General features: G+C 39.1%; 1 long non-coding RNA gene across 1 annotated transcript in view; it reads right to left on the reverse strand.

Moving 5' to 3' along the window:
- The window catches only part of LOC125754400 (uncharacterized), a 36,373-nt gene extending 22,263 nt beyond the window's left edge, over positions 1 to 14,110 (reverse strand). The window contains exons 1-2 of the long non-coding RNA XR_007408465.1: positions 13,869 to 14,110; positions 1,804 to 1,974 (exon numbers count right to left, since the gene is read on the reverse strand). This is a non-coding gene — a long non-coding RNA (uncharacterized LOC125754400). The remainder of the gene's footprint in view (positions 1 to 1,803; positions 1,975 to 13,868) is intronic.

Below are 14,110 nucleotides of genomic sequence, written 5' to 3' on the forward strand. Positions count from 1 at the left end.
GGGGGGGGCAGTGAGATTGGAGTGCATGATGTCAGAGATATATATATATATATGGATATGGATATATACACACATATACATACACATTCATGTATATCACACATATACATGTGTGTACCCATACTATTACTGTAATTTCCATTCTTTTTAAGATTTTATTTATTCATGAGAGACACAGAGAGAGGCAGAGTCAAAGGCAGAGGAGAAGCAGTCTCCCTGTGGAGAGCCTGATGTGGGACTCGATCCCAGAACATGGGGATCAGGCCATGAGCCAAAGGCAGACCAACCAGTGAGCCACGCAGGCGTCCCTCCTTTTTTTTTTTTTTTTTTTTACAAAATGCAAAGCAGTACTTTTTGTGATCTGATAGCATTTTAATAAACTTGAATTTCTAACTACTAAACTTAACATTACGTGCTGTACTAACTTATGTGACATAGTCTCCATGACTAATTGCTTTTTGCTTTTCTTATTTTTCCCAAGAAGTAAATTATCGTCACTATGACCATGAGCTCTTTCTCTGTAGCCGCTACTGGGTAAAAGAGGCATTAGGAAGGCATACCAAGGAAGGAAAGATAAATAGTTTCATTGACATCAAAAAGTAAACAACCAGAAGATTGAACCATTTCAATAGGTCTTAAGGAAGAAAGTCCACAGTACTGGGCGAGGGGAATGACAAAAAGCAAAGTTGCATCCCTCCAAGAAAAGTTACGTTTGATTAAATTTCTCTCTTGATTCATCCTGAGAAATTATTTCCCTCCCGAGGCCTGGAATGGACCTTTTGAAGGACAGGCGCCCGCTCTTGGTATTGAATTCAGCCCCAGCGCACTATTTTTAAAGCGGTCACAGTTGTAGCTGCACGGCAGTGTGCGTCCAGCCTTCAGATAAGCAATTGACCGTGAAATAATAGTACATGGCTTTTAATATATACCCTCTGGTTATGGGTGTGCATACTAAACATACAGTATTTAAAAATATATGCCTATACATATAAACACACAAACCCTGCAAGCTACAGCTCTCTTTATCTAAATGGACTGGCAGCTGCTTGAAATCTCCCCTCTACTCTCCCTAAGGTCTCAGGTGTAGGATTCATGAGCCAATGTCTCAGCTAGAACAGGTGTCTATCGCTGGGTAAATAGCAATTAGGCCCAAATTTCAGACTTTTTTTTTTTTTTTTTCAAATCCCTTTCGGAGGAAAAGCCCAGGAATAAATAGTTGCTGTAAGGGCCAGGGGTATTGTGTAGCATTATAGCCTCCAGCTGGTCTATTACATACTATAGACAGGCAAAGAATACGAGCACCTGACAGATGTGTTCTGTTAGCTTCATTAGGAAAGAAACAAAGAAACTCCTCAATTAATAGCAGCGGAGCCAAATGGGGGTGGGAGGGGGGAGCTCGAGGGGAGAAGAATCATAGCCTGTTATTTAAACAGAGTCAGGGAGCCTTTCACTAGTGGCTTAATATGATTCATTAATAAAAACAGCTTTTTGAATGCCCAGTTTAAGTCAAAAGAAATCACCAGCATTTTTTTTCCCCAGCAAAGGAAGGGCAAAATGACAAATTGCTGCTGTTAAATTCATTTCATGTGGGGATGGCCTTTCTCAAAGATCTCTTAAACTGCAAGGCTGGATGTTTGTCACATTAAGTGGCAGAGCGGTTCTCAAAAATCGACTGTGGCACATCAGGGTCTCAGATGAATGGCCAGCAGTGGCCATCCAATAATTTTATATATCCAGACCAGGAAGCATTTAGTGTTGTTTAAATGAACGAGCATTTTTAAAGTAATGAAATGCAGCTCTTACCCTGAAGAAAGGAAAATCTGTCCACGGAGTCACTTTTAATTTTTTTTTTCTTCTTAGAATGGTTTGAAACGCCAGGGAAGCCCTGCTAACCGAGGGTTCCATTTCTTACAAGGAGTACAAGTCCACTGGTTTCTCCTTTTATATTTCTTTCTCTGAAGATATACAGTGAACCTACGTGTGACATAATACACAATTGTGAACGGGTGAGCTATTTATTGTGTTAAGATCTGAATTCTGAATGAAAATGGTTCTTTTTCCACACAAGCCAGAATCTGCAGCAATAACACCCCTTTTATAATAATGATTCTCTAGTTAGGATTTTCCTGTGAGATTTTAAAGAACCCTGTTGGCTACCAGGAGGCTAAAGTAGACATTCTGACCCACTTACTGGATGTAAGGAGGGAAAAATAAATTCCAGACTCTTTCCCTTCCACCCCCACCCCTTCACCTCCACTTGATTTACATAACACAAGTGAAAAGCACTTGGAAGTAAAGAACTTAGAAACTTCAGGGAAAATTCTAGTCTCTTATCCAGGTAATTAGGCCATAGTGCAGGTTAAATTATCATGGGTGTATCAACCTGCATGGCTTCTTCTATGCTAAGAACTCATGGAGCAGGCACCGTGGAACAGTGGAAGACCCCAGAGCCCTGGAGTAACATAGGCCAGCAAGGATATGCTCCAAAATCAGAACGAAACGCTCATCTGTCTAATTGGGGTGTTGTCCCGCCAAAGAAATAGAAATCAAAACATAAATGGTCATGGCCAAATATGATGGGCCAGGCTCTTTGTGATGGAAATGTAATTGTAAATCTTGATGGCCAACTCAGGCTGTGATGTCTTGATGCTCTTCGATTTTTAAAATATACTCTTGGCTTCTATCTGTATTCCCACCTCCCCATCCCCTCCCCGCTGCCCGCCCCAGAATAATAGCCGAAGAACTAAAAAGGCTAATATCTACTCCCACGTGAAGAGGAATGAAAAGGAAAAAGCAGCAAGCCTTCCTGGAAGCAAAGGCATTTTTCACTCAAAAGTCTCTTCTTCAACTGCTAATATTTCACATTTGACATCCAAGAACTGAACACATGAAGGATGAAAAGTCAGAATGTGAACCTATTATGTTCAGACTCTATGTCATTATAGATGCTCATATTTAGAAACTACCGAAGGAAACCTTCATTGCCATGTGTTGGCAGATCTTTGCAGAAGGGATCTTTCGGACCTAAAATTAGCTTTCGTGATGGTGTAGGTAATGTACAAAACTCCCACCCAAAGATGCGGTCAAAGCTCAAAATCACACCAAAAAAATCACCTGGTCCAAACTAATAAATTATAATCCCAGCCTGCATGTTTGAATCACAACATCCAGTGTATTTTGGCTCATTTAGAAAAATGCACTTTGGGTTTTTATTATTTTTCTTTTCTCACCTCCATCTCAGGTGCACACTTCCTTCTTGGTGCTTTGAACAACTCAGGATCACTGATGCACATTTGTTTTCAAATGATGCCAGGCACCTTGAACATTATCTTTGACTCCTCTTTTTCCCTTGCTCCCATATTCATTGTACTCTGATACCTCCGCCTTCTACAGGAGATCCTCTCTGCTCTCCATCCACCCCCGTTCTCATTTAGTCCCACATCATTTCACACAGGAACCACTGAAAAAATCCTCTTAGTTGGCCCCATTGCTCATTGTACCAAACTCTTGAAACCAGTCTTCACTCATCTGCCAGAAAGAGTGTCCTCAAATAAGAATCAGACCAATTACTCCTCGGTCCAAAGGTATTCCAAGGCTCCCATCACTTAGAAATTAATGCCAAAGTCTTTAGCATGGTATACAGTGACCAAATGGACCTTCTCCTGCCATCCCTAGGATTATTGGTTCTAACAGCTTTTCTGGAGATTTTGTAAGATAACCTACACACACTGTCATAAGTATGGTGTTAGCTGTAGCTTTTACATAGCTCCTCCTTGTAAAGTTGCAGGATTTCCCTTCTATTTCACCTTACTGAGAGAATTTTTATCACGAAGGGGTACCTCACAGAAGGTCCCCTAGGATCTGATGCTCATCACAAATGACCCATATTACACTTACTATTACATATAATAGGTGAATCAACGTACATCTCCTCTGATTTTTATGTCATGTGTGGTGTTCTTGGTCCATTCCTATATTGACTTAATATCTTTAATATTTTTATCTGACTTTATCTCTTCCATGTCCCTTACACCATGCACTCGGCACAGGCTCCTGCATCGTACATTCCTTGCAGCCAGGTGTGGTGTCTCTATAATTCTTTGCTCAGCACATTTATATGCAGAACCCATGGCTTCATAACTTTCTTATATGCAGAGAGAAGTACAGAATTTCTGGTTTGATTTCTCTTTCTCTAGAATTAATGTCTGGAAAGAAAATTTTAAAATAAAGATTGTTCTCAGATGAAAAAATGCCTTGCTCAGTGAAATTTGTGAATGTGGCCAACTATGTTTGTTGGGGTGGGGGTGGGGGTGCAGGGCAGGTTACAGAATTTGCTTTAAAGAGTATTGAGATAGACTAATTGGGACCATAAGCTGAGAAAGACTTTTCAGACTGTTTCCCTATTAGTGTAAGGAAGAATCACATTCTTAGAGGTTTCCTTCTGTTGGGAAATCATTCGTCTCTCTTTGGCTATTCACAGATTCACTTAGATCTGTCACAGGCAGGCTCAGGCCAACGCAAATAGGAAAAGTGTTTGAGAGCAGCTAAGTCTGGGTAGATGTGCCACTCACTATACTGTCCCTTGTTGTCTCAAACAGCTCCTCATATAACTAACTCATAGTTTCTCCCATCTGTCAAGAAGCCTGCTGGTTTTAACATTCCATTTTATTGTCAGCAACTCTTTCCGATTCTCTTCAAGCCTTGAAACCACACAATGAAGTTTTATGGGCATTTGGATTTTTTAAGGAAAAACAAACTTATGAATCATTTTCATTATGTTTGAGATTGGTATTCATGATCTTTTCTTCCTTTTGTTCTCTTAACTGGAATCACACACACACAAACACACACACACACACACGAAATAATCGGCTTTTCTTGGTACAGTATAGAACCCCTTTGGGTAGCAACATTTTCAAAAGAAAAAGGAGTAATAATCCCAGGACTTTCTCCTAAGGGATAACTTTGAGAGAAAAGAGATCTGTAAGAAGGGAATAAATACAACTGTAAAATTTTAAAGCAGATGTATAAAAAATTTTTAAATAAAGTAGTAAAATATTCACAGTGGTATGACCAAGTGTTTATCTTCTCTATAGAGAAAGTACATTTAAATGGATTGGAAACTATGAGGGTCCCTACAGCCAAATGGGCACAGAGTGTGAACAAACAATTCACAAAAGGAGAAAGCATTCAAACACAGTAATAAAGAGATGCAAATTAATATAGCAAAAATACCACTTTTCATTTTTGCAAAACTTTTTCAATAATACTGTTCAACATTCATGAGGTAGAGGTGAAACCAGGAAGTGAGGCTCTCATGTTGCTGGAGGGATATAAATTGACCCAATTCTATAGGAAAGCAGTTTGGCAACGTTTCCAAAGTCCTAAAAATGTTCGTATTCATTTACCCTGAAGTCTATTTACAGAAAGCACTTAGAAATTAAGTACATTTTTGAAAACATGTGAACATATTTATCTCAATGTCAATTTCAATAACAAAACATAGAAAATATCCTGTTTATGACATATACGTGGAAATACAATCAATAAAAATTAGATGTGTCAAAAATTTTGACTAATATAAGGAAATGCTAATGGCATTTTATTCAGAGAAAGAAAAAAATACCATGTTGCAATTGTTTTGCTCTCATTCGAATTTGAAAAGCTGTCTAATTTTAGAAAAGATACTTTCTTGCTTTAATTATATACATACATAATATCTAATGTTAAAATATTTTTTAAAGAATACGATAAATGCAGAAAATTCATAACCTACAACCATGAAGAGTGGTGAGATTATGGATAATACTGCAATTTGCCTTATCCATGGGGGATACATTCCAAGACCTCTAGTGGATGCCTGAAACTGCAGACAGTACCATGCCCTAGATATGCTACATTGTTTCTAATACATACATACCTATAATAAAGTTTAATTTATAAATTAGATGTAGTAAGAGATTAACTACAATAACCAGTAATAAAATAGAAATTGCAATTATAAATGAAAACAATTGCAATCAAAACCATATACTGTAAAAAGAATTACATGATTGTTCTCAAAATATCTTATTGTACTATATCACCCTTTTTCCTCTTGTGAAGATGCAAGATGATAACAGTGCCTCCAAGATGAGATGAAGTGAGGTGGATGAATCGGGCATTGGGATGTATCCTGACCTTCTGACAATAAGTCAGAAGGAGTACCATCTGCCTACAGACCGTGGTTGACCTGGGGTAACTAACACTGTAGAAAGCAGAAAGCACAGATAAGGGAGACCACTATCATTTTTTTCTTTCAATGTCTTTTATTTTAATTTTTTGTTAGAGTATGTGTTACTTTCACAGTTAAGAAAAAAAATTATAGGCATAAAAAACTTGAAAATCTGGGGCTTTTTACTTTTCCTCTTAAAAAAAAAAAAGATTTTATTTATTCATGAGAGACAGAGAGACAGAGGCAGAGACATAGAGGGAGAAGCAGGCTTCCCAGGGAGCCTGATGCCGGACTCAATCCCAGGACCCCAGGATCATGACCTGAGCCCCAGGATCATGACTCAACCACTGAGCCATTCAGGTGCCCCTATGTTTCCTCTTGTAGGTCTTCTATGAGAAATGAAATCTAATCTAAATATTAATTCTTAGAAGGGAAATTATTTGTGGCCAGCACATGTTGGTCACTATGCTAAGCAATTGAACGTATCTCATTTAATACTTACAGTAACCCTGAAAAATAGATGTTCATCTCATTTTTATACAAGAAAAATCTGAGGCTCAAAATGTAAGCATCTTGCTCAAGATCACATGGCTAATAAGCACTAGAGCTTGAATTTGAACACTGTTATTTTCACATTGTTATCAATGCTAGACACACCTTAAGTGACCTCCCTTCCAGGCTAAATCATTTATTAAGAAGAGGGAAAAAAATGACGAGTTTAATTATTTAAGGAATTAGATTAAAATGCAATTTTAATTTGAGCTTATGCATAGCCTTCGTTTGTTTTGTTTAGAGATTTAAAGAGCGGGGAAAGGACTTCAAAGAGTGTCTTTTCTAAAATCAGCCAGCATTGTTTTAGCTGTTCAAATGACAGCCAGAGAATTAGCGGTGTATAGGAACAGTTTCAGTTATCAACCGTGTCTGCCTTCTACAAACCTCGACTGACCATACTGCTTCTTAATGCACAATGTGTTCTTCACTAATACACAAAATAAGCTCTCGGGATCTTTCCTCCAGCCTTCTGCTGTGGTACTTGATGATTGATCTAAAAGCAATAGGAAATGGCCCCCTTCAAGGTGTGTTAAATGGCTGAGTTCCTATTTCTTCTTAAACTCTTATACCCATTCATCAGGAATAACTCATGGACATAGGGTCGCCTGGGAGGTCTGAGATAGCTTTTGTCTCATTTTCTTGTATTTTTGTTCCTTTCTCACTTGTTTTATGCCTAGCTGATGGGAAGCCATTTCAGGCAACTTCCTCACTCTTAGGGCAAAGCTCACAGGTGAGGAAAATTGGAGTCACCACTCATGTAGCACGTATCAGGTTTGTTTCAGGATTATGTCATACCCACGATCCAGAAGCCAGAATCTCATTAGCACCCAGAGGAAGACTTCCACCCTTTCTTCTCTTTCTTTATTTTATATTTTATATTTTATTTTTAAGTAATCTCAACATGCAATGTGGGACCTGAACCTACTACCCCAAGCCCAAGAGTCACATACTCCACCAACCGAGACACCCAGGAACCTCTGTTCTATTTACTTTCTTTAAAATGAGAAGAAAATTGCTTATTCCTCCCCACTCACATGTCTTCCCTAGACAATGGAGACAAAAAAATTATAGCTTAACTCTGTCCCCTTATTGTATTTATCGGTGAGTTCTTGCAATAAAGGAATTAATACAACCAGAAAAGTCTGTTCTAATCTCTGTGCATGTTTTAAAATTTAAAAAATATATATATATTTTCCTCTTTCATCTTTGCTTCACACACTTCTACAAATTATGCTGGTTCTATTCCTCTAGTGCATTAAGCTAGCGTGTTGCTATGTCTCAGCTCTCCATGTGGGTTCCGGCATCAAAGCCTTGGGCCAATTTTATTTCATTTGTATTTGCTGTCAGAACAATGTCTTTATTCTAAAATGCCCTTCTCAAATCACCTCTCAGGTGGCTTGGTAGAAGCAGCATGCAGTAGAAAAATAATATCTTTTTTTAAATCCATGTTATTTCTTTTATGTTTTACCCTGTGAATACTGAATGCACAGCACACTCAAACAGCGTCCTGAGTTCCATTTTTAAGATGAAAAGTACCTTTTATTTTAAATCTCCCAGAGACAACTGATCTGCTTCCTTTCTTTATAACAGGTTTGGGGGAAGGGTGGATATTCAAATCCCCACTCGATGATAAACATTTCTACAATTTCATTTGTTTTAGGCTGCTGGATGACACCCAGATTGATTCAATTTTGTGCAAAAGTCTCCCAAAATAAAGATTAAAGTGCATTTAGGCAGTTGACAAGGCTGCAGAATTCCACTGCTTCAAATTAGCATGAAGGGGCGATGAGGGCAAGAGTGGACTCCGGAACTCAGAACCCTATCATCTTGCTTCTCCACACTGTGTAATAGAGGAGCATTTGCAGGAAAATGCCTTTTCTTTCCTGCATAGTGTAGGAGGAGAGAGAGAGAGAGAGAGAGAGAGAGAGAGAGAGAGAAAAGAGATTTAAGGAGAAATTGCTGCAAGCTGGCAGGTAGCGGGCAGGGGATCAATCCAGTTTGTCACATTAAGGATTGTAAAGAATCCATCTCAGAATGACACTGATGATTCAGAGTATTAAGTTCAGTTCACAGCAAGGCACATGGCAGTGGAAGCCCAGAAGGGAATTCAAACCCAAAGAATGTTTGGAGAAAGGAAGACAAGACCCAGCATAGGGGCCGGTTCTGAAAGGCTGCGTCTGCCAAGGAGTTAATAATAGCTCTCCCTTACCTGCTTCCCCTCACCATTTCCTTCTGACTGCAGTGTCAGCCATCCTCAGTTGTTGAACCTGTGGATGGCTGGCCTTTCCAGACATCAGTCAACTGGATGATGAGAAAGTAAACCTTTGTGCATGCAGCCTCATGTGCCACTCCCAAAGAAGTCATCGGTGTGAGCCTAGCTAATGCAAATGACCTCCTGCCTGCCATTACTTCCAGCTTCTTCAGAGACAACCGTTCGTTTATCCCCATCCTCCCCGCCCAGGGGTATATCCTCAAGACCTTCTCCAATTCCTTTGAACCTCTCTGTCTGGTAACTACTAGGTGACAATTCCTCTTTGTCCTTTATTGTACTTATCCTAATTAGCAGGTATATATTGATTTGTGTGTTTGTTTGGCTTCTGTTTTTCCCCTATAGAGTAAGCCCCATGAGACACATCACATTCACCCTGTATCACCTCTGCCAAACACCATGACTGGCACAATAGGCTGTCAATAACTTTATATGATATATGTGGGATGAACATATGGTTGGGTGGATGGATGAATGAATGAATTTAAAAGATAAGTTTTCAGGAAGTAGAATAGAGAGTATCTTATAGAATCTGGTCAAGTCAGAAAACAAAGATATTTTGTCACGTTGCTTTGACTGAGATTTTTCTTGTATTTTAACATCTCTCTAATTGAATGGATCTTTATGGACTCTTAAAATTATAACCAGCAGAGTCGATTTCTTTTTTCTTTCTTAATAGTGCACAATATAATGGTGCATTTTACAACCACTGGTGTCCTAGAAGAACCATAATCATGAACCATAGCCAATAGAAAGGCAAATAAGAACACCTGGATGGATGCTGTCACTCATAAACTTCAGAGGGCTCCTACAGACTGGGGCTTATCAAGCTTTACATCAGAATCACCTTGGTAAAAATACAAATTTCTGGGATCAACCCCAGAGTTCTTGTTCAGTAAGCCTGAAGCAAGATTCAGGAATCTACTTTTTTTTTTTTCCCTCAGGGTTGTGAGGGGTGGCTAAGAGAGCCTGACGTGGGACTCGATCCAGGGTCTCCAGATCACACCCCGGGCTGCAGGCAGCGCTAAACCGCTGCACCACCAGGGCTGCCCCCCAGGAATCTACTTTTAAAGCCTTTCAAGTCTTGGGATGCAGGTGATCCTCTGCCCCCACTTTGATAAAAGGTTTTCATATGTTTCTCCACCCCTAGCAAGGTAAATGCAAAGGTTTCAAGGATTCTTTATAAATCATTGAAGGTCTAGTCTTCAAAATAGAACTAACCAGTAAGACATGGGTCCCTTGCCCAAGGTCATTTATTACTGTTCCTCTGGTAAGACACATCAATGAACTGTGATACAACTAGAAAATATAACCGTATTCCAGACTATACAGTGTCCTATGGCCCAGTTCACGTTAGAAAGCACAATAGTTGAACCACAGGAACATGTTCAAGAGGCAACATTTGGGTGGATTCACAGAAGATGACTTGGCAATTCTCCAGGTGCACAAGGGCTGAGAAGGAAGGCATTCTAAACAGGAGGAATAGAGTATATGCAAAGCAGATGTGGACGCCACTTCAAATCTCTTATAGGAGCAGAGAGTCAATCAATAGTGATAAATGAAGATATTAACACCTCTTCTTTTTGTAAAAGCCTGTCAGTCATTAAAGCAAGCATACATCTAATATCTAATGCTTTCCTTGTAACTATGATAGAACTGAGAATAATCTTTGCAGTAGGAACCTCTGAGATGGACACAATGGTCCTCATCTCCCAATATTGGCACCCTTGTGTCATCTGTGCTCTTTGAGTGTGGGGACCTAGTAGCTCACTTCTAATAAATAGAGAACAACAAAGGTGATGGGATGTGCCTTCCAAAAGTAGGTTACAAAGGCTTCCATCTTGCTCATATTCTCTCACTTTCTTGCTCACTTGGTCTGAGGAAGCTAGCTGCCGTGTTGTGAGCAGTCTTATAGAGACATCCACACACAAGGAATAGAATCCTGATAATAATCATGTAACTGACCTTAGAAAAAGACCTCTCCTGGCACTCCCCCAAGTCAAACCTTCAGATGACACCAGGGGTTTGTTTATTAAGGAGCTTATCAAAGACCACAAGCCAGAGACATCCATTTACTTTGGGCCCGGATTCCTGATCCACACAATCTATGAGACAATAAATGCTTGTTCTTTAAGCTGCTAAGATTATTACATGACAATAAATAAATAATGCGGTACCTTTTTTTGGAACTTTATGTTTTGTTATCTCACTAGATACCCATTAAAGCCTTGAGAGGTAAACAGGGCAGGTGCTATTACCTCCACTTGATTGATGAGGAAGCTGAGTTCGAGGACACTGTTAACTTGAAAGGGTCATCTGGCTCAGACATGAGTTTACCGAGACCCCAACCTAGCCTCTGAGTTCATGCTGTCTGACCACATTTGCAAGAGCATTAAATAAAAATCTGAGAACCAAGTCCTGCCCCTAACTCTACCAGTATTATCTGTGCAACTAAGTAGCTCAATTAATCCATCTGGATACTAGAGTCTTCACGGTTATGATGAGATGGTTGAGTTGGGATCACTAAAATCCCCCTTAGCTCAACACTTCTCCATTTTATATGAGGAAAACAAAACTAGCTAAGTGAAGTTATTTCGATGGTTAGGGGTTATAACAAAAAAAAAAAAAAAGGAAGAAAAAACTATGTCTCAGCTCCAGACTGTCCACTATCCTGTGCTAAGCACAATGTACTAATCTTGTTTCTTTCACTTCCAACTGCAGGACTGCAGGAGGAGTGTAAATCTACATTATCCTGACATTGAGCTTTCTCTTGTGGGACAGTTACTCTGCCATGACCTCCCCGGAACCAGAGCTGTCCAGCTCTGCGGGCCATAAGTGCCAGGTGACATTTAGAAGGCCAATTTTTATTAGCAGGTTCTATTCACTAAAGTATTGAGTTATCTATGCTCAGAAAGCCATAATCTTATTTTGCAACTTACCTTTTAGTAAATACCTAATGATTTAGGGAGCCAGAGGCATCACCAAGAGAAAATCAATATAAAATATATTGCTTGAGTACTAACTGAAAGAACTTACCATTACATGATGAGTTAACAGTAAGTTATCGGAAATGTGACTACCTTTATTGTAACTGTTTTTTTTTTTTTTTATCTACACAGGAGAGAGTGGGAGAGTAAATGTAATGTGCCATTATGAACCTGTCAGTCATGTATGTATGAGACATCAGCTCCATCTAGAACAAAATTTCCTGCCACTCAGAAATCATGTTTAACATTAATCTGTTATTCTGATCTGTACTCACTAGATTTTTGATGGACAGATGAACTTATGAAATTTTTAATACAGTCATTTTCTAAAAAGCTAAAAGTTGGAGCTAAATTTACTTTTTGGTAAGAATTAACCATCATGATCTAATGTCCATTTCCATTGTTCATTCTACTCTTACCCATCTTATCATGATTAAATGCCTAGAGAGACTACAGAGACACCCAGGGTATAGACATTCTGCCAAGACTGTGGCCCAGTAATTGCTGGCGGCAAAATTAGGAGTAAGAAAGTAGACTATGGCACCATTGCAAATAAGTACTAAATTTATCTACTCACAGATGAAGACAACAATGCATTTTAAATACTTGTTTTCCCTCAGGCGGGATAAAGATGGATAAATAAATAAAAATCAGCAATGCTGTAGCCAGGGCACTAAATAAAAAATCTATTTTTTATGGGCTGACATCTTAAACAGCAAAGATTTAAAACACAAATGGGAGACCACGAGCTGATGAGCAAACAGAAAAAAGAGAAGTAGAAGAAAAGACATTTAAAAAAAATCACAGGAAATATAATTCACCTGAACTAGGAATGATGTCATCCCCTTGCATATTAATAGCTCTAGAGGTATCTTCACTATCTACCCAAATGGACACTCTTTTGTGCACACCTTGAACTACAAGGACCATCACAACCTGATGATTTCACCGAATTGATGCTACCTTTGATACTTAGAATCCAAAAGTAACTTCCTTGACAAGGGTTACCTACTATTTGTTCTCCTAAATCGCTAGGGGTCACCCACAAGTCAAGAATATCGTCTTAAACAATGCAACCACTTGACATTTCAAAGTATTTGCATATTTCGGGATATTTTAGCATCTTATCTCAGCAAGGGACACACTTTAAAAAATCTTTGTTGTTTATTGGAAATTCAAATTTAACTGAGAAGCCTATATTTTAATTTGCTAAGCCTGACAACCCTATCCCTGAGCCCTAAGAGGCAGTAGGGCAGTTAGCCAGCTAGATGGTGCACAGCTGAGATTAGAACTCAAATCTCAAGACACTTAACCACAAGAACTTTCCAAAGAGTAGTAAACCCAGGAGGAAAGTAACGGCTAAACTAATCTGAGGTGCAAATCGTTAATCACAAAAATAAATGGGTCAGGAGAAGTAGAAGAGGGAATTTATCTTCCTAACTGCCTATGAAAACAAAACAAAACAAAACAAAATTTAATGGCAACTGCAATTATTTGAAAATTATTTCAAAACAAACGTCTCTCTTATTTTCTCAAAGTATCCCTGTAAAAGTAGTCTCCCAAATTCATGTTAGATTCTCTTCTCCAAAACCTGCTCCTTTACCCAGATCTGAATGTCTGGGAGAGGTAGATAGAAGTCACCAGAATCTGAAATTAAGATATATAAGCATGTGCTAACAGGTAATTGATATTCAGCACCGCAGACAGCGGTTGCCACTTATCTGCCACTGTGGTAGAAGACACACAGCCCTTCTTTCTCACTCTTTGTGAGTACCCTGGATTCTCCCTCTATGCAGCCAGCTGTGTGTTCTCTCAGGTTTCCAAGCAGTGCAATGAGTTAGCTCACCAAAGTTTCCAATCAGCGCCATGGGTCTGCTCACCGCTGTGACAGACAAGGTTTTCAAACAGCGTGGACAGCAACATCAACTATACACTCTACTTTTGGTCTTTCTTTTTCCCTTCCCTATATCCTGTCTTTTCTTTTCCAGTTCTCTTGCACTTACTTATTTTTGCCTAATCCTTTTAAAAATAGCTTATAGGTTATCACACATCTTGTGTAATACTAACAAGGACACTCACAGCTAGAAT

This window comes from Canis lupus, chromosome 35, assembly GCF_003254725.2.
Source record: "Canis lupus dingo isolate Sandy chromosome 35, ASM325472v2, whole genome shotgun sequence".
Classification (NCBI taxonomy): Eukaryota; Metazoa; Chordata; class Mammalia; order Carnivora; family Canidae; genus Canis; species Canis lupus.